The following is an 18459-nucleotide window of genomic DNA, read 5'->3' as shown; positions in this document are numbered from 1 at the left end:
ATCACGGGTGGAGGAGCTGAGGGAGATGGTGGGGGGCTGCCGGACAATATGAACGAAGCGAGGGGGCTGTCGGACGCAGACAGGGATGTTCCTGGCTGCGTCCTCCACCTATAAAGAGGCCAAAGACGTGGGAGCGACCGGACAGTAGGAGGAGGAAGGGTGGTAAAAAAGGGGGTGTGGGGGAGCAGGGGGGAGAGGTTTTAGGGCCCTCGTGGGCTCCCTCTCCTTCATGTTCGTTTACACCCCTGGCAGAGCTGGACCTACCAGGCATGGCCAAGGAATGGGGAATGGAGGAAGGAGAAAGTTTCCTGTTTGGGGACATGGGGTGCTCGAGCCGGAGCCCGGAGGAGGGGGTGGTGGATTTGAGTGGGGGGCACAAGACACAGAGTGTGGGTGTGCCGGGTATTGGTGGTGTTTCCAGGGGAGAGGGGATGGTGGCCGACGGAGGAGCGTCAGGACTGGAGGAGGCGTCCCCGTCGGTCGGGAGTATAGGGTGAGTTTCTTTGGGTATTTGATGTGGGTATGGGTTTTGGTTTGTAGGTGGGAAGGGAAGACGAGTCTTTGTTTTGGGGTTTAGTGTTTGTGTTATAGTTTAAAAATGCCTAGATATGATTTTTGATTGATAAATGGTTTTGTATTGAAAGGCATTGAACGTAATAAATATATTTTATGTAAAAAAAAAAAAAAATCTGTTCTTATCAGTTTAATATCTGATACGTCCCCCATCGGGGGACTACATATTAAATGGATTTTTCGAACAGGGAGTCGGAAATGGGGCTTGCTCCGTCCGCTCCACGCATCGACCCGGTATTGCAGTACCTCCGGGAACGGTGCAACACTTTTCTCCCATTGTCAAGGAAAAAGAAATACACCAAGCTATGTAAAACAGCTAGCAGAAGAAGAGAAGGAATGAAAAAGAAGAATCATCCAAACTGAAACAAGTGCGAAGCCCCCTTCATGGGGGTCCCCGTTTTCCGCCATTTTACTTTAAAAAAAACAAAAAAAAAAAAATACATTGGCCAGGAGTGTGTGTGTGTGTGTGTGTGTTTTTGAGCCCCCCCAAAAAAAATACAATCACTTCACCAGGATTGTGTGTGTGTGTGTGTGTGTGTTTTTGAGCCCCCCCCAAAAATACAATCACTTCACCAGGATTGTGTGTGTGTGTGTGTGTGTGTGTGTGTGTGTTTTTGAGCCCCCCCCAAAAATACAATCACTTCACCAGGATTGTGTGTGTGTGTGTTTTGAGCCCCCCAAAAATACAATCACTTCACCAGGATTGTCTATCTGTCTGTCTGTCTGTCTGTCTGTCTGTGACTTTTTACCCACAGCCCTCAAAAACTTGGAAGAGTGGGTTCGGGGACCACCCCGGGGACCCGGCCTAGAGTGCACCGTGTGTGTCTCGGGCCCCGACCTCTGACTTCCATACGACTCTGGTTTCTCTTCATTACGCACAAGCCTTTCGCCTTTTACTAAAGACTTCCGTGGAGAGGAACACTTACGAGTTCAACGTATTTTGGAAGGGCTTTGTTTCTAGCAGAGCCCGGTATCTTGTTTCAAGAGAAATTGACAGAGATGACGCCGAGACTTTTGCTCAGGCGTTTGACTTGAAGCCGGCTGACCGACCGGCGTATTTTTTCCACTCAAAGTAGTCGCTCGGGCAATTGAGTTCAAGCCCGACGATGACTGGTGTATTTGCCGGGCATTGAACAAATAGTCGCACTAGGATTAAAGAGCTAGTGACCTAACGACGCATTAGCGACTTTTTAAAAAAAACACACCCGCCTGTCACCAGGGAAGCGTTGGGTGAGGAGGAGCCAACTTTTGCCAAACCGATGAGGTCTGCCGAGGCCCCCGGGGGCCCGGCGGGTGCAGGGGTCAATTTGTGGGTTATCGCTTCTCGGCCTTTTGGCTCAGATCAAGCTTGGTACCGAGGTGCCCCAAAGCCCGCTGAGCCAAAAGGTCGAAGGAAGGCAGGAGGGAGGAAATTTTGTTGTTTTCAGTAATCGGTACTTTTCAGTTTTCCGGTTTCTTTTTTCCATTGGCTTCTTTGTTAAGAGAGCTTTTTTTTGGCAAGATGGCGCAAAACACACCAAACAGGTCGGTTCCTGGGAGCGGGTTAGCAAATACCGTAAGATTTGCATGGAAAAACAAGGAGATGGAGCCTTTCGGAAGAGAGACGTTCGGGAGAACCATCCTGATGGGCATCCTGAAACTAGCCGTTAAAGATGTTCTCTGCCTCCAAGGTAACCCGAATGAGAAAGCCTACGACGTAACATTCTACACGGAGGATAAACATGAAGAAATCATGAAGAAGGTGAAGGCGGTGGAAGTTACGAGGCCCATGTGCAACTATGAGGTTACAAGTTTGGCTAAAAATAATTTCAGGGTGGTGACTGTAAATATTTACAATCCACATGTCAAGGACGAGGAAGTGAGAGCCTTTCTGGGGCGGTATATGAACAATGTCTCCTCAGCGAGGCTTCTCAGGGACTCCCTGGGCTTTTGGAATGGGAGAAGAGGTTTCCAAGGATTGCTCAGGGAGGACCCAAAGGGGTTGGGTGGCTACCTCCATCCTCCAGCTATGTTCTCCCTGGGGGCTGACAGGGGGACGTTATATTATGCCCGTCAGCCTCCTTTTTGCAGGCGTTGTATGGCCTACGGCCATATCCTGGCCTCGTGCAGCACAAGAAGATGTCGATTCTGCGGATCAAGTGAGCACGAGGCTAAGGAATCTGACGAGCCTAAGGCGTGCCACGGGTGTGGCTCGTCAGCACACCTGTGGCGGGACTGCCCGGCTCGTCAGAGGTCATACGCGTCTGCAGCCGGGGGGGGAGCGAGAGCGGCGGATGGGGGAAGAAGAGGAGGAGGCACAGACACAAGCTCGGGCCCAGAGGGAACAGCTGCTCGGAAGGAGGAGGATCCGAAAGCAGCAGTGGGAGGAGAGGAGGACAGGAGTGCGACGGAAGCAGCAGAGCTGGAAGAAGAGGAGGGGAAAGACGCAGAAGGAGGCAAGGGAGCGGGGGATACAGAAACGGCAAAAACGGAAGGAGAGGGGACTGAGAAGGAGTTGGTAACAGGACCCGAACGACATGAAGGAGAGGAGGAGGGGGGAGATGGAGCAAAGGAGTGGGGAGACAGCCTTATGTCGAGCGCCTTGGTGGAAGAAATGAGGGGGATGGTGGAGGAGCTGGCGGGGAGGGGGGAAGAGCTTTCGCCTTCGCCGCCTACACCGAAGAAAAGAGGAAAGACGAGGGGGAGCCCAACGGTCAGAAAGAGGGAGAGTGGTGGGGGGGGAGGGGTGGCCAAGAGGGTGATGGAGGACAAGGGAGGTGGAGCGGCAAAAACCTCTGTGTGCTCGCTGGTTTCCCAAACCCCTCAACTGATGGTGGAGCTGGACCCCCCAAGCGTGGCTCAGGGTTGGTCATCTGGGGGAGGATCGCAGTCCCTGTTTGGGGACACGGGGTCCCTTGTTCTCTGCCCAGCCAGCTATGGAGCAGGGGAAATGGAGGAGGTGGGTGGTCAGCCCAGGATGCAGGGCACTCGGGAGCCTAACACCATTCCTGCATCCTGGGTTGGACAGATGGAGGAAGACGGGGGACGTTGGGAGGAGAGATGACGTCCCTGCCGGTGGAGAGGGAGCAGGGGAGCATCGGGTGAGCCTCCTGTTTTTATTTTCTTTGTGGGTTTAGTAGATGGGTGATGGTTATGGATTTTATTTAATAATTTTCGTGTTATGGAGCCATCTATTATTTTTGTTAGTTTAAATGTGAGGGGTTTGAGGGATTCTGTTAAGAGGAGGGCGGTGTTTAGTTATTTGGAGGGTGTGGGTTTTGATTTCTGTTTTTTACAGGAGGTTAACCTGAGGGATGGAGGGGATGTTGATAGGTTTAAGAGGGAGTGGGATAAGGGGGAATCAGTTTGGGGTATAGGCGGGGTACATTCGACAGGGGTAGGAATTTTGTGTGGGCACAGGGAGGTAAAGGTGGAGGGATCATTTGTGGTTATGCAGGGGAGGGTTTTGGGGGTGGATGTCACGCTAAGGGATTGTAGGTTTAGATTAGTGGGGTGTACGGGCCACAGGTGGCGGCAGACAGGAGGGAGATGGTGGACTGTCTGGCGCCCCTGTGTGTCACAAATAGGCACTTGGTGATAGGAGGGGATTTTAATATAGATTTAGGATTAGTGGGGGATAGCAGTGCAGGCGCCATCACCGGACTAATGGCTTGCCATGGTCTGGTTGATGGAGGCCTGCACACTACTCCGACAATGGCTGGTCCCACATGGCGCAACTCCAGGGGGTTGCGCGGAGGCTCGACTACATTTTCCTATCTAGGTCTTTGGGTCGGTTGTCTGGGCGGCTGTTGCCTGTGTTCTTTTCAGACCACGACGGGGTGCTCCTGCAGGTGGGGTCGCCAGTCTGCCTCTTCGGTAGGGGGTACTGGAAATTAGATCGGGATGTGCTGGAGGAGCAAGCTTTCGTTGACACCTTTTTGGTTTCTTTCGGGGCTTGAAGGCCTCCGGTCCATGTGCGAGGGGTGTTAGAGTGGTGGGATTTAGTTAAGGTAAGGATTAGGGCTTTTATAATAGGATATTGTAAGAGGAAAAAAGGGAGGAAAGGAGGGAGGTGGATCGTATCCAAAGGTTGCTCGAACTCGAGTACGAGGCAGGCAACCTCGGCGGGTCGATTGACTGGGAGAGATCCACTGACCTGAAGGCGCAGCTCAGGGAGCTGCAGGAGCGGAAGGCTCGAGCTTTCCTGGAGCGTGCGCATAATGGCTTTCTAGAACATAATGAGACTTGTTCCGCTATGTTCTTTAAGTCGGTTAGGGGCAGACAGAGTAGGAAGATAATGCATGGGGTGAGGAAAGAAGATGATAGCATAGTTAGAAAACCGGAGGAAATGGTCAGGGTGACAACTGATCATTTCCGAGGTTTATTTAAAGAGAGGGTAATAGATGTAGAGCAGGGAAATGTGTTTTTAGAACACTTGTCCCGGCGATTGCCGGAGGACATTAGAGATGCGATGGAGGCTCAGATCTCCCTCGAGGAGGTTGAGAGCGCTCTCAGGAGGATGGGAAAAGGGAAGGTGCCTGGGATGGATGGGCTGCCGGCCGAGTTTTACCTCAAGTTTTGGGGTGTACTTGGACCAGTGGTTCTCGAAGTCTTGAAGGCCATCCTTGAGACGGGGGTCCCGGGGGGATCAATGGCGGTCGGTGTGCTGTCACTTCTTTATAAGAAGGGGGAAGCAACTGACCTTGGCAACTGGCGGCCGTTGACCATGCTGTGCGTAGATTACAAGCTACTTGCAAAGGTTTTAGCGGACCGGTTACGCACAGCCCTTCCCTACGTCGTCCATGAGGATCAGACGTGCGGGGTAGAGGGTCGCTCGATCAGATGGAACCTACAGTTGATCAGGGACTCCATCGCTTGGGTAGAAGATAGGGGGCTGCCTTTAATGGTAGCAGCGCTAGATCAGGCGAAAGCCTTTGATCGCGTGAATAGATCCTTTCTATTCAGGGTGTTAGGTAGATTAGGATTTGGGGAGAAGTTTATAGGATGGATCCGTACATTATATGTCGGAGCAGGGTGCCGAGTTAGTGTAAACAGTCACTTAGGTGACGTTTTGACCTCTCGTCTGGGGTCAGGCAGGGATGCCCGCTCTCGGCACTCCTTTTCGTTCTGTACATGGAGCCTCTGGGGGGCTGCCATTAGGGCAGACACAGGGGTGGAAGGCTTGCTGATTCCTGGAAGTGGCGGTCTCCGTGTAAAGTTGACACAGTACGCCGACGACACCTCCTTGCTGCTTTGCAAGGACTTGTGCCTGACAAGGTCCCTTGCCATCATTGGGGACTTCACCCGAGCGTCGGGGGCGGTTCTTAACCACGCGAAGTCTTCCGTTAAGTTTTTCGGAAGATGGAGTGGTAGGACGGATGTGCCCGGAGGGTTATCTCTCTGTAACGGGGCCCTGAGGATACTCGGGGTCCATTTTGAGACCTCCCGGCTCAGCGACGCTGAACTGGAACATGGGCATCGCAGTGGTACAGAAGAAGCTAGCAATGTGGAGGGCTAGGTCGTTGTCCTTTTTAGGCAAGGTCCTGGTTCTCAAGGTGGATGTATTGCCATCTCTATTGTACTTGGCGTACATCTACCCATTGCCGGCTTGTCTGAGGAGGCATCTAGTGAGGCTGGTGTTTCAGTTCATGTGGGGTGGCAGGTACGAGTGGGTCGCCAGGGCACGCATGATCTGTCCCATCGGGGGAGGGAGGTAGGGGGGTACCACATCTCCCCCTCAAGCTGGACGCAATTTTTGTTTCCTTTCTGTTGACGGAGCTTGCTCAGCCAGTACTACACCCGTCCGGTTACCTCCTGCGGGTGTTCTTCTCGTATCAGGCGAGAAGCGTAATGGTGTGGTCTAACACGGGTCCTCGGGCGGAACAGCTGCCGTGGCACTTTGGTCATGGGGCCAAGTGGCTGCGTGCACACCCCGAGGTTGAAGTTGCCCGAGTAGGTTTAGACCACAGGCACCTGTACGAGGAGGTCAGACGGGCAGTAAGTCCGGCACCTGTAGTGGGCATCCCAGCGGTGGTCTGGGAGGGAGTGCAGGCGCGGGGTCTAGACAACAGGCTCAAGGACCTGAATTGGTTGAGCCTCCACAAGTGTTTGCCGGTACGCTCCACCATGTACCGGCATAGCTTGGCGCGATCCCCCACCTGCCCAAGGCTTTCTTGTGGCAGGGAGGAGACTGTGCGCCATGTCTTTTGGGACTGTGCCATTGCCGGAGTAGTGTGGGCAAAGGCACGGGTGTTGTTAGGAAGGGTTAGAGGGGATTTTGTTTTGACTTGGGCTAGGCTAGAGAGAGGTGTAGGGAGAGCGAGGGGGACGGATAGGGATAGGTTTCTGCTCTGGCTTCTCATGAGCCTCTTTAAGCGGGGGCTGTGGGAAGCCAGGCAGAACATGGTTAAGACAGGGAAAGATTGGGGGGTGGAAGGAATAGTGAGGAGGGTGGAAGGAGATTTGAGAGGGAGGATGAAGAGGGAGGAGAGGAAGTGGGGGCAGCATGCTGCCCGGGAGAGATGGAAGGGGGATTAGGGCTGGGGTTATTTTAGATTAGGGACGGGAAGATAGGGAAAGTTAGTGTTTAGGATGACGGGGAGGGATGATGCTCCCCTGAGTTTTTGTTTTGGGTTTTCGTTTGGTTTTGAATTAAAAATGCCATTATTATTTGTGTTTGGATGGAATATATGAGTTTGTATTGTTTTGTATTGTATGAATGGCATTGAATGTAATAAATTATTTTTTCAAAAAAAAAATCTGTTCTTATCAGTTTAATATCTGATACGTCCCCCATCGGGGGACTACATATTAAATGGATTTTTCGAACAGGGAGTCGGAAATGGGGCTTGCTCCGTCCGCTCCACGCATCGACCGGTATTGCAGTACCTCCGGGAACGGTGCAACACTTTTCTCCCATTGTCAAGGAAAAGAAATACACCAAGCTATGTAAAACAGCTAGCAGAAGAAGAGAAGGAATGAAAAAGAAGAATCATCCAAACTGAAACAAGTGCGAAGCCCCTTCATGGGGGTCCCCGTTTTCCCGCCATTTTACTTAAAAAAATAAATAACATTGGCCAGGAGTGTGTGTGTGTGTTTTTGAGCCCCCCCAAAAAATACAATCACTTCACCAGGATTGTGTGTGTGTGTGTGTGTGTGTGTGTGTGTGTGTGTGTGTTTTTGAGCCCCCCCCAAAAAATACAATCACTTCACCAGGATTGTGTGTGTGTGTGTGTGTGTTTTTGAGCCCCCCCCAAAAATACAATCACTTCACCAGGATTGTCTATCTGTCTGTCTGTCTGTCTGTCTGTCTGTCTGTCTGTCTGTCTGTGACTTTTTACCCACAGCCCTCGAAAACTTGGAAGAGTGGGTTCGGGGACCACCCGCGGGGACCCGGCCTAGAGTGCACCGTGTGTGTCTCGGGCCCCGACCTCTGACTTCCATACGACTCTGGTTTCTCTTCATTACGCACAAGCCTTTCGCCTTTTACTAAAGACTTCCGTGGAGAGGAACACTTACGAGTTCAACGTATTTTTGGAAGGGCTTTGCTTCTGGCAGAGCCCGGTATCTTGTTTCAAGAGAAATTGACAGAGATGACGCCGAGACTTTTTGCTCAGGCGTTTGACTTGAAGCCGGCTGACCGACCTGCGTATTTTTTCCACTCAAAGTAGTCGCTCGGGCAATTGAGTTCAAGCCCGACGATGACTGGTGTATTTGCCGGGCATTGAACAAATAGTCGCACTAGGATTAAAGAGCTAGTGACCTAACGACGCATTAGCGACTTTTAAAAAAAAACACACCCGCCTGTCACCAGGGAAGCGTTGGGTGAGGAGGAGCCAACTTTTGCCAAACCGATGAGGTCTGCCGAGGCCCCGGGGCCGGCGGGTGCAGGGGTCAATTTGTGGTTTATCGCTTCTCGGCCTTCCGGCTAAGATCAAGCTTGGTACTGCGGTGCCCCAAAGCTCGCTTAGCTGGAAGCCGAAGGCCGGAGGGCGTACGAAGTTTTGGTTGAACCAGGTATTTTTTCTGTTTTCCAAAACAAATTTTCTTAACGGTTTCTTTTTTTTGAAGAGAGACGTTTTTTTGTTTATTCAAGTACGCCATTTACAGGGGAGAAATGGCACGAAATACAGCGAGCAGGATGGTCCCCGGGATCGGCCAGGCGAACTCCATACGTTTTACATGGAAGGAGAAAGGAATGGAGCCGATTGGGAGAGAGAGCTTCGGGAGAACGATCCTGATGGGAGTCCTGAAGCTTACGGTGAAGGAAGTATTCTGTCTTCAAGGGAACCTGATGGAGGGGGGCATTCGATGTGACCCTCTATACTGAGGAGCAGCATGAGGAGACAATGAAGAAGGTAAAAGAAGTGGGAGAGGCAAAGCCGTTGGGCCATTATGCAGTCACCAGCCTGGCGAAAAACAATTTCCGAGTGGTGACTGTAAATATGTATAACCCACACGTTAAGGACGAAGATGTGAGGGCCTTCCTGGGGCGGTATATGGAGAATATCTCCTCAGCAAGGCACCTCAAGGACTCTCTCGGATTCTGGAATGGGAGAAGAAGCTTCCAGGCTCTCCTTAAAGAAGACCCAAAGGGCCTGGGAGGATACCTCCATCCCCCTGCAATGTTCTCCCTGGGGGGCTGACAGGGGGACATTGTACTATGCCCGTCAGCCTCCGTTCTGCAGGCGTTGTATGGCCTAAGGACATACCTTGGCCTCGTGCGGAGGCATCAGGAAGTGTAGATTCTGCGGATCAGGTGAGCACGAGGCTAAGGAATGCGACGAGCCTAAGGCGTGCCATGGGTGTGGCTCATCAGCACACCTGTGGCGGGATTGCCGGGCTCGTCAGAGGTCATACGCGTCTGCAGCCGGGGGGGGAGCAGGGGTGGAGGAAGAGGGGGCCCGGACACCAGGACAGGCCCAGAAGAAGGATCTACACGGGAGGAGGAAGGAAGAAAGGAGGCACAGGGAGGAGAGGAGCAAAGGGTTGAGAAGGATGGGGCAGAAGGAGAGGAGGGGCAGAAAGCGACAGGAGCAGAGGGAGTGGAGAGGCAGGAGACGGTGACGGCGGAGAAAGAGGAAGTGGTGAAAGGAGCAGCGACAGGACCAGAGGGAGAGGAGGAGAGGGGAGATGAAGGGAAGGATTGGGGGGAAGGGGGGGTGGCTAGTGCATTGGTGGAAGAAATGAGGGGGATGGTGGAGGAGCTGGCGGAGAGGGGGGAGATGTCTCCCATGTGCTGCCTCTACCGCCTACACTGAAGAGGAAAGGAAGGAGGAGGGTGCACGCCACAGAAAGCAAGAGGGAGAGCGGTGAGGAGGGGGAGGCCAAGAGGCCAATGGGTGAAAAAGGAGGTGAGGAATCATCTATGTCCTCGCTGGCTCCCCCAGGTGCTGAACTACTGGTGGTTTTGGATTCCCCGGTCGTGGCTCAGGGTTGGGCAGCAGGGGGAGAATCACAATCCCTGTTTGGAGACACGGACTCAAATATTCTTTGCCCAGCAAGATGTGGGGCAGATGAAATGGAGGGTTTGGATGGACAATCCAGGATGCAGGGCACTCGGGTGCCTAATACCATTCCGGCATCCTGGATTGGGGAAATGGAGGAAGACGGGGGGACGTCGGGAGAGGAGATGACGTTCCTGCCGGTGGAGATGAAGCAGGGGAGCATCGGGTGAGCCTCCTGTTTTTGTTTTCTGTTTGTGTTTAGTAGTTGGGTGTAGGATGTTGTTTTGTTTTTAATTTTTATTCATGGGGTCTAATTTTACGTTCGTTAGTTTAAATGTAAGGGGTTTAAGGGATTTTGTTAAGAGGAGGGCGGTTTTAGTTATTTGGAGGGTGTGGGTTTTGATTTTGTTTTTACAGGAGGTTCACCTGAGGGATGGAGGGGATGTGAATAGGTTTAAGAGGGAGTGGGATAAGGGGGAGTCATTTTGGGGTATAGGCGGGGTACATTCAACGGGGTGGGAATTTTGTGTGGGCACAGGGAGGTAAAGGTGGAGGGTTCTTTTGTGGTTATGCAGGGGAGGGTTTTGGGGGTGGATGTCACGCTAAGGGATTGTAGGTTTAGATTAGTGGGGGTGTACGGGCCACAGGTGGCGGCAGACAGGAGGGAGATGGTGGACTGTCTGGCGCCCCTGTGTGTTACAAATAGGCACTTGGTGATAGGAGGGGATTTTAACATAGATTTAGGGTTAGTGGGGGATAGAAGTGCAGGCGCCATCACCGGGCTAATGGCTTGCCATGGTCTGGTTGATGGAGGCCTGCACACTACTCCGACAATGGCGGGTCCCACATGGCGCAACTCCCGGGGGGTTGCGCGGAGGCTCGACTATATTTTCCTATCCAGGTCTTTGGGTCAGTTGTCTGGGCGGCTGTTGCCTGTGTTCTTTTCAGATCACGACGGGGTGCTCCTGCAGGTGGGGTCGCCAGTCTGCCTCTTCGGTAGGGGGTACTGGAAATTAGATCGGGATGTGCTGGAGGAGCAAGCTTTCGTTGACGCCTTTTTGGTTTCTTTCGGGGCTTGAAGGCCTCCGGTCCATGTGCGAGGGGTTTTAGAGTGGTGGGATTTAGTTAAGGTGAGGATTAGGGCTTTTATAATAGGTTATTGTAAAAGGACAAAAAGGGAGGAAAGGAGGGAGGTGGATCGTATCCAAAGGTTGCTCGAACTCGAGTACGAGGCAGGCAACCTCGGCGGGTCGTTTGACTGGGAGAGATCCACAGCCCTGAAGGCGCAGCTCAGGGAGCTGCAGGAGCGGAAGGCTCGAGTTTTCCTGGAGCGAGCACATAATGGCTTTTTAGAACACAATGAGACTTGTTCCGCTATGTTCTTTAAGTCGGTTAGGGGCAGACAGAGTAGGAAGATAATGTATGGGGTGAGGAAAGAAGATGGTAGCATAGTTAGAAAACCGGAGGAAATGGTCAGGGTAACAACTGATCATTTCCGAGGTTTATTTAAGGAGAGGGAAATAGATGTAGAGCAGGGAAATGTGTTTTTAGAACACTTGTCCCTGCAATTGCCGGAGGGCATTAGAGATGTGATGGAGGCTCAGATCTCCCTCGAGGAGGTTGAGAGCGCTCTCAGGAGGATGGGAAAAGGGAAGGTGCCTGGGATGGATGGGCTACCGGCCGAGTTTTATCTCAAGTTTTGGGGTATACTTGGACCGGTGGTCCTAGAAGTCTTGAAGGCCATCCTGGAGACGGGGGTCCCGGGGGATCAATGGCTGTCGGTGTGCTGTCACTTCTTTATAAGAAGGGGAAGCAACCGACCTTGGCAACTGGCGGCCGTTGACCATGCTGTGTGTAGACTATAAACTCTTAGCAAAGGTCTTAGCAGACCGGTTGCGCACAGCCCTTCCCCTACGTCGTCCACGAGGATCAGACGTGTGGGGTAGAGGGACGCTCTATTAGGTGGAACCTACAGTTGATCAGGGACTCCATCGCTTGGGTAGAAGATAGAGGGCTGCCTTTAATGGTAGCAGCGCTTGATCAGGCGAAAGCCTTTGATCGCGTGAATAGATCATTTCTATTCAGGGTGTTAGGTAGATTAGGATTTGGGGAAAAGTTTATAGGATGGATCCGTACTTTATATGTCGGAGCGGGGTGCCGGGTTAGCGTTAACAGTCACTTAGGGGACGTTTTTGACCTCTCGTCTGGGGTCAGGCAGGGATGCCCGCTCTCGGCACTCCTTTTCGTTCTGTACATGGAGCCTCTGGGGGCTGCCATTAGGGCAGACACAGGGGTGGAGGGCTTGCTGATCCCTGGAAGTGGCGGTCTCCGTGTCAAGTTGACACAGTACGCCGACGACACCTCCTTGCTGCTATGCAAGGACTCGTGCTTGATAAGGTCCCTTGCCATTTTTGGGGATTTCACCCGAGCGTCGGGGGCGGTTCTGAACCACGCGAAGTCTTCCGTTAAATTTTTCGGAAGATGGAGTGGTAGGACGGATGTGCCCGGAGGGTTATCTCTCTGTAACGGGGCCCTGAGGATTCTCGGGGTCCATTTTGAGACCTCCGGCTCAGCGACGCTGAACTGGAACATGGGCATCGCAGTGGTACAGAGGAAGCTAGCGATGTGGAGGGCTAGGTCTTTGTCTTTTTTGGGCAAGGTCCTGGTCCTCAAGGTGGATGTATTGCCATCTCTTTTGTATTTGGCGTACATCTACCCATTGCCGGCTTGTCTGAGGAGGCCTCTAGTGAGGCTAGTTTTTCAGTTCATGTGGGGTGGCAGGTACGAGTGGGTCGCCAGGGCACGCATGATCTGTCCCATCGGGGAGGGAGGTAGGGGGGTACCACATCTACCCCTCAAGCTGGACGCAATTTTTGTTTCTTTTCTGTTAGCGGAGTTTGCTCAGCCAGTACTACACCCGTCCGGTTACCTCCTGCGGGTGTTCTTCTCGTATCAGGCGAGAAGCGTAATGGTGTGGTCTAACACGGGTCCTCGGGCGGAACAGCTGCCGTGGCATTTTGGCCATGCGGCCAAGTGGTTGCGTGCGCACCCGAGGTTGAAGTCGCCCGAGTAGGTTTAGATCACAGGCACCTGTACGAGGAGGTTAGACGGGCAGTAAGTCCAGCACCTGTAGTGGGCATCCCGGAAGTGGTCTGGGAAGGAGTGCAGGCGCGGGGTCTGGACAACAGGCTCAAGGACCTGAATTGGTTGAGCCTCCACAAGTGTTTGCCGGTGCGCTCCACCATGTACCGGCATAGCTTGGCGCGATCCCCACCTGCCCAAGACCTTCTTGTGGCAGGGAGGAGACTGTGCGCCATGTCTTTTGGGACTGTGCCATTGCCGGAGTAGTATGGGCAAAGGCACGGGTGTTGTTAGGAAGGGTTAGAGGGGATTTCGTATTAACTTGGGCTAGATTAGAGAGAGGTGTAGGGCGAGCGAGGGGACGGATAGGGATAGGTTTCTGCTCTGGCTTCTCATGAGCCTCTTTAAGCGGGGGCTGTGGGAAGCCAGACAGAACATGGTCACGGCAGGGAGAGATTGGGGGTGGAAGGCATTGTGAAAGGAGATTTGAGGGGGAGGATGAAGAGGGAGGAGAGGAAGTGGGGCAGCATGCTGCCCGGGAGAGGTGGAAGGGGGGTTTAGGGCTGGGTTTAATTTAGGATTGTAACGGGATAGATTAGGGAAGGGTAGATAGGGAAAGGTATTTTGTAGGAATGATGGGGAGGGACGATGCTCCCCTGAGGTTTTTGTTTGTGGTTTTGTTTATTAATTAAAAATGCCATTAGCTATGTTTGGATGAAAATTATAATTTTGTATTGTATGAATGGCATTTGAAAGTAATAAATTATTTTTCAAAAAAAAAAAAAATCTGTTCTTATCAGTTTAATATCTGATACGTCCCCCATCGGGGGACTACATATTAAATGGATTTTTCGAACAGGGAGTCGGAAATGGGGCTTGCTCCGTCCGCTCCACGCATCGACCCGGTATTGCAGTACCTCCGGGAACGGTGCAACACTTTTCTCCCATTGTCAAGGAAAAAGAAATACACCAAGCTATGTAAAACAGCTAGCAGAAGAAGAGAAGGAATGAAAAAAGAAGAATCATCCAAACTGAAACAAGTGCGAAGCCCCCTTCATGGGGGTCCCCCGTTTTCCCGCCATTTTACTTTAAAAAAAAACATTGGCCAGGAGTGTGTGTGTGTGTGTGTGTGTGTGTGTGTGTGTGTGTGTGTGTGTTTTTGAGCCCCCCCAAAAAATACAATCACTTCACCAGGATTGTGTGTGTGTGTGTGTGTGTGTGTGTGTGTGTGTGTGTGTTTTTGAGCCCCCCCCAAAAATACAATCACTTCACCAGGATTGTCTATCTGTCTGTCTGTCTGTCTGTCTGTCTGTGACTTTTTACCCACAGCCCTCGAAAACTTGGAAGAGTGGGTTCGGGGACCACCCGCGGGGACCCGGCCTAGAGTGCACCGTGTGTGTCTCGGGCCCCGACCTCTGACTTCCATACGACTCTGGTTTCTCTTCATTACGCACAAGCCTTTCGCCTTTTACTAAAGACTTCCGTGGAGAGGAACACTTACGAGTTCAACTTATTTTTGGAAGGGCTTTGCTTCTGGCAGAGCCCGGTATCTTGTTTCAAGAGAAATTGACAGAGATGACGCCGAGACTTTTTGCTCAGGCGTTTGACTTGAAGCCGGCTGACCGACCTGCGTATTTTTCCACTCAAAGTAGTCGCTCGGGCAATTGAGTTCAAGCCCGACGATGACTGGTGTATTTGCCGGGCATTGAACAAATAGTCGCACTAGGATTAAAGAGCTAGTGACCTAACGACGCATTAGCGACTTTTAAAAAAAACACACCCGCCTGTCACCAGGGAAGCGTTGGGTGAGGAGGAGCCAACTTTTGCCAAACCGATGAGGTCTGCCGAGGCCCCCGGGGACCGGCGGGTGCAGGGGTCAATTTGTGGTTTATCGCTTCTCGGCCTTCCGGCTAAGATCAAGCTTGGTACTGCGGTGCCCCAAAGCTCGCTTAGCTGGAAGCCGAAGGCCGGAGGGCGTACGAAGTTTTGGTTGAACCAGGTATTTTTTCTGTTTTCCAAAACAAATTTTCTTAACGGTTTCTTTTTTTGAAGAGAGACGTTTTTTGTTTGTTTATTCAAGTACGCCATTTACAGGGGAGAAATGGCACGAAATACAGCGAGCAGGATGGTCCCCGGGATCGGCCAGGCGAACTCCATACGTTTTACATGGAAGGAGAAAGGAATGGAGCCGATTGGGAGAGAGAGCTTCGGGAGAACGATCCTGATGGGAGTCCTGAAGCTTACGGTGAAGGAAGTATTCTGTCTTCAAGGGAACCTGATGGAGGGGGGCATTCGATGTGACCCTCTATACTGAGGAGCAGCATGAGGAGACAATGAAGAAGGTAAAAGAAGTGGGAGAGGCAAAGCCGTTGGGCCATTATGCAGTCACCAGCCTGGCGAAAAACAATTTCCGAGTGGTGACTGTAAATATGTATAACCCACACGTTAAGGACGAAGATGTGAGGGCCTTCCTGGGGCGGTATATGGAGAATATCTCCTCAGCAAGGCACCTCAAGGACTCTCTCGGATTCTGGAATGGGAGAAGAAGCTTCCAGGCTCTCCTTAAAGAAGACCCAAAGGGCCTGGGAGGATACCTCCATCCCCCTGCAATGTTCTCCTGGGGGGCTGACAGGGGGGACATTGTACTATGCCCGTCAGCCTCCGTTCTGCAGGCGTTGTATGGCCTAAGGACATACCTTGGCCTCGTGCGGAGGCATCAGGAAGTGTAGATTCTGCGGATCAGGTGAGCACGAGGCTAAGGAATGCGACGAGCCTAAGGCGTGCCATGGGTGTGGCTCATCAGCACACCTGTGGCGGGATTGCCGGGCTCGTCAGAGGTCATACGCGTCTGCAGCCGGGGGGGGAGCAGGGGGTGGAGGAAGAGGGGGCCCGGACACCAGGACAGGCCCAGAAGAAGGATCTACACGGGAGGAGGAAGGAAGAAAGGAGGCACAGGGAGGAGAGGAGCAAAGGGTTGAGAAGGATGGGGCAGAAGGAGAGGAGGGGCAGAAAGCGACAGGAGCAGAGGGAGTGGAGAGGCAGGAGACGGTGACGGCGGAGAAAGAGGAAGTGGTGAAAGGAGCAGCGACAGGACCAGAGGGAGAGGAGGAGAGGGGAGATGAAGGGAAGGATTGGGGGGGAAGGGGGGTGGCTAGTGCATTGGTGGAAGAAATGAGGGGGATGGTGGAGGAGCTGGCGGAGAGGGGGGGAGATGTCTCCCATGTGCTGCCTCTACCGCCTACACTGAAGAGGAAAGGAAGGAGGAGGGTGCACGCCACAGAAAGCAAGAGGGAGAGCGGTGAGGAGGGGGAGGCCAAGAGGCCAATGGGTGAAAAAGGAGGTGAGGAATCATCTATGTCCTCGCTGGCTCCCCCAGGTGCTGAACTACTGGTGGTTTTGGATTCCCCGGTCGTGGCTCAGGGTTGGGCAGCAGGGGGAGAATCACAATCCCTGTTTGGAGACACGGACTCAAATATTCTTTGCCCAGCAAGATGTGGGGCAGATGAAATGGAGGGTTTGGATGGACAATCCAGGATGCAGGGCACTCGGTGCCTAATACCATTCCGGCATCCTGGATTGGGGAAATGGAGGAAGACGGGGGACGTCGGGAGAGGAGATGACGTTCCTGCCGGTGGAGATGAAGCAGGGGAGCATCGGGTGAGCCTCCTGTTTTTGTTTTCTGTTTGTGTTTAGTAGTTGGGTGTAGGATGTTGTTTTGTTTTTAATTTTTATTCATGGGGTCTAATTTTACGTTCGTTAGTTTAAATGTAAGGGGTTTAAGGGATTTTGTTAAGAGGAGGGCGGTTTTTAGTTATTTGGAGGGTGTGGGTTTTGATTTTTGTTTTTTACAGGAGGTTCACCTGAGGGATGGAGGGGATGTGAATAGGTTTAAGAGGGAGTGGGATAAGGGGGGAGTCATTTTGGGGTATAGGCGGGGTACATTCAACGGGGGTGGGAATTTTGTGTGGGCACAGGGAGGTAAAGGTGGAGGGTTCTTTTGTGGTTATGCAGGGGAGGGTTTTGGGGGGTGGATGTCACGCTAAGGGATTGTAGGTTTAGATTAGTGGGGTGTACGGGCCACAGGTGGCGGCAGACAGGAGGGAGATGGTGGACTGTCTGACGCCCCTGTGTGTTACAAATAGGCACTTGGTGATAGGAGGGGATTTTAACATAGATTTAGGGTTAGTGGGGGATAGAAGTGCAGGCGCCATCACCGGGCTAATGGCTTGCCATGGTCTGGTTGATGGAGGCCTGCACACTACTCCGACAATGGCGGGTCCCACATGGCGCAACTCCCGGGGGTTGCGCGGAGGCTCGACTATATTTTCCTATCCAGGTCTTTGGGTCAGTTGTCTGGGCGGCTGTTGCCTGTGTTCTTTTCAGATCACGACGGGGTGCTCCTGCAGGTGGGGTCGCCAGTCTGCCTCTTCGGTAGGGGGGTACTGGAAATTAGATCGGGATGTGCTGGAGGAGCAAGCTTTCGTTGACGCCTTTTTGGTTTCTTTCGGGGCTTGAAGGCCTCCGGTCCATGTGCGAGGGGGTTTTAGAGTGGTGGGATTTAGTTAAGGTGAGGATTAGGGCTTTTATAATAGGTTATTGTAAAAGGACAAAAAGGGAGGAAAGGAGGGAGGTGGATCGTATCCAAAGGTTGCTCGAACTCGAGTACGAGGCAGGCAACCTCGGCGGGTCGTTTGACTGGGAGAGATCCACAGCCCTGAAGGCGCAGCTCAGGGAGCTGCAGGAGCGGAAGGCTCGAGTTTTCCTGGAGCGAGCACATAATGGCTTTTTAGAACACAATGAGACTTGTTCCGCTATGTTCTTTAAGTCGGTTAGGGGCAGACAGAGTAGGAAGATAATGTATGGGGTGAGGAAAGAAGATGGTAGCATAGTTAGAAAACCGGAGGAAATGGTCAGGGTAACAACTGATCATTTCCGAGGTTTATTTAAGGAGAGGGAAATAGATGTAGAGCAGGGAAATGTGTTTTTAGAACACTTGTCCCTGCAATTGCCGGAGGGCATTAGAGATGTGATGGAGGCTCAGATCTCCCTCGAGGAGGTTGAGAGCGCTCTCAGGAGGATGGGAAAAGGGAAGGTGCCTGGGATGGATGGGCTACCGGCCGAGTTTTATCTCAAGTTTTGGGGTATACTTGGACCGGTGGTCCTAGAAGTCTTGAAGGCCATCCTGGAGACGGGGGTCCCGGGGATCAATGGCTGTCGGTGTGCTGTCACTTCTTTATAAGAAGGGGGAAGCAACCGACCTTGGCAACTGGCGGCCGTTGACCATGCTGTGTGTAGACTATAAACTCTTAGCAAAGGTCTTAGCAGACCGGTTGCGCACAGCCCTTCCCTACGTCGTCCACGAGGATCAGACGTGTGGGGT

The 18459-nt window shown here is 52.5% G+C and overlaps 3 non-coding genes and 3 pseudogenes across 3 annotated transcripts; all 6 read left to right on the top strand.

Annotated features, from left to right (window-relative positions):
* Positions 1-660: 660 nt before the first annotated feature.
* On the top strand, positions 661-841 carry LOC123730699 (uncharacterized; annotated as a pseudogene).
* Positions 842-1425: 584 nt separating this feature from the next.
* LOC123730656 (U5 spliceosomal RNA) lies at positions 1426-1541 on the top strand. The gene has a single exon (XR_006762091.1). It is a non-coding gene; the product is annotated as a U5 spliceosomal RNA (small nuclear RNA).
* Positions 1542-7285: 5744 nt separating this feature from the next.
* On the top strand, positions 7286-7462 carry LOC123730584 (uncharacterized; annotated as a pseudogene).
* A 534-nt stretch (positions 7463-7996) lies between these two features.
* LOC123730648 (U5 spliceosomal RNA) lies at positions 7997-8113 on the top strand. The gene has a single exon (XR_006762083.1). It is a non-coding gene; the product is annotated as a U5 spliceosomal RNA (small nuclear RNA).
* Positions 8114-13841: 5728 nt separating this feature from the next.
* On the top strand, positions 13842-14018 carry LOC123730702 (uncharacterized; annotated as a pseudogene).
* Positions 14019-14506: 488 nt separating this feature from the next.
* On the top strand, positions 14507-14623 carry LOC123730609 (U5 spliceosomal RNA). The gene has a single exon (XR_006762044.1). It is a non-coding gene; the product is annotated as a U5 spliceosomal RNA (small nuclear RNA).
* The last annotated feature ends 3836 nt before the right edge of the window (positions 14624-18459 follow it).

Source organism: Salmo salar, chromosome ssa25 (genome assembly GCF_905237065.1).
Source record: "Salmo salar chromosome ssa25, Ssal_v3.1, whole genome shotgun sequence".
Classification (NCBI taxonomy): Eukaryota; Metazoa; Chordata; class Actinopteri; order Salmoniformes; family Salmonidae; genus Salmo; species Salmo salar.
Note: the sequence above shows the minus strand (reverse complement) of the source record. Positions and strands in the feature narration are given on the sequence as shown.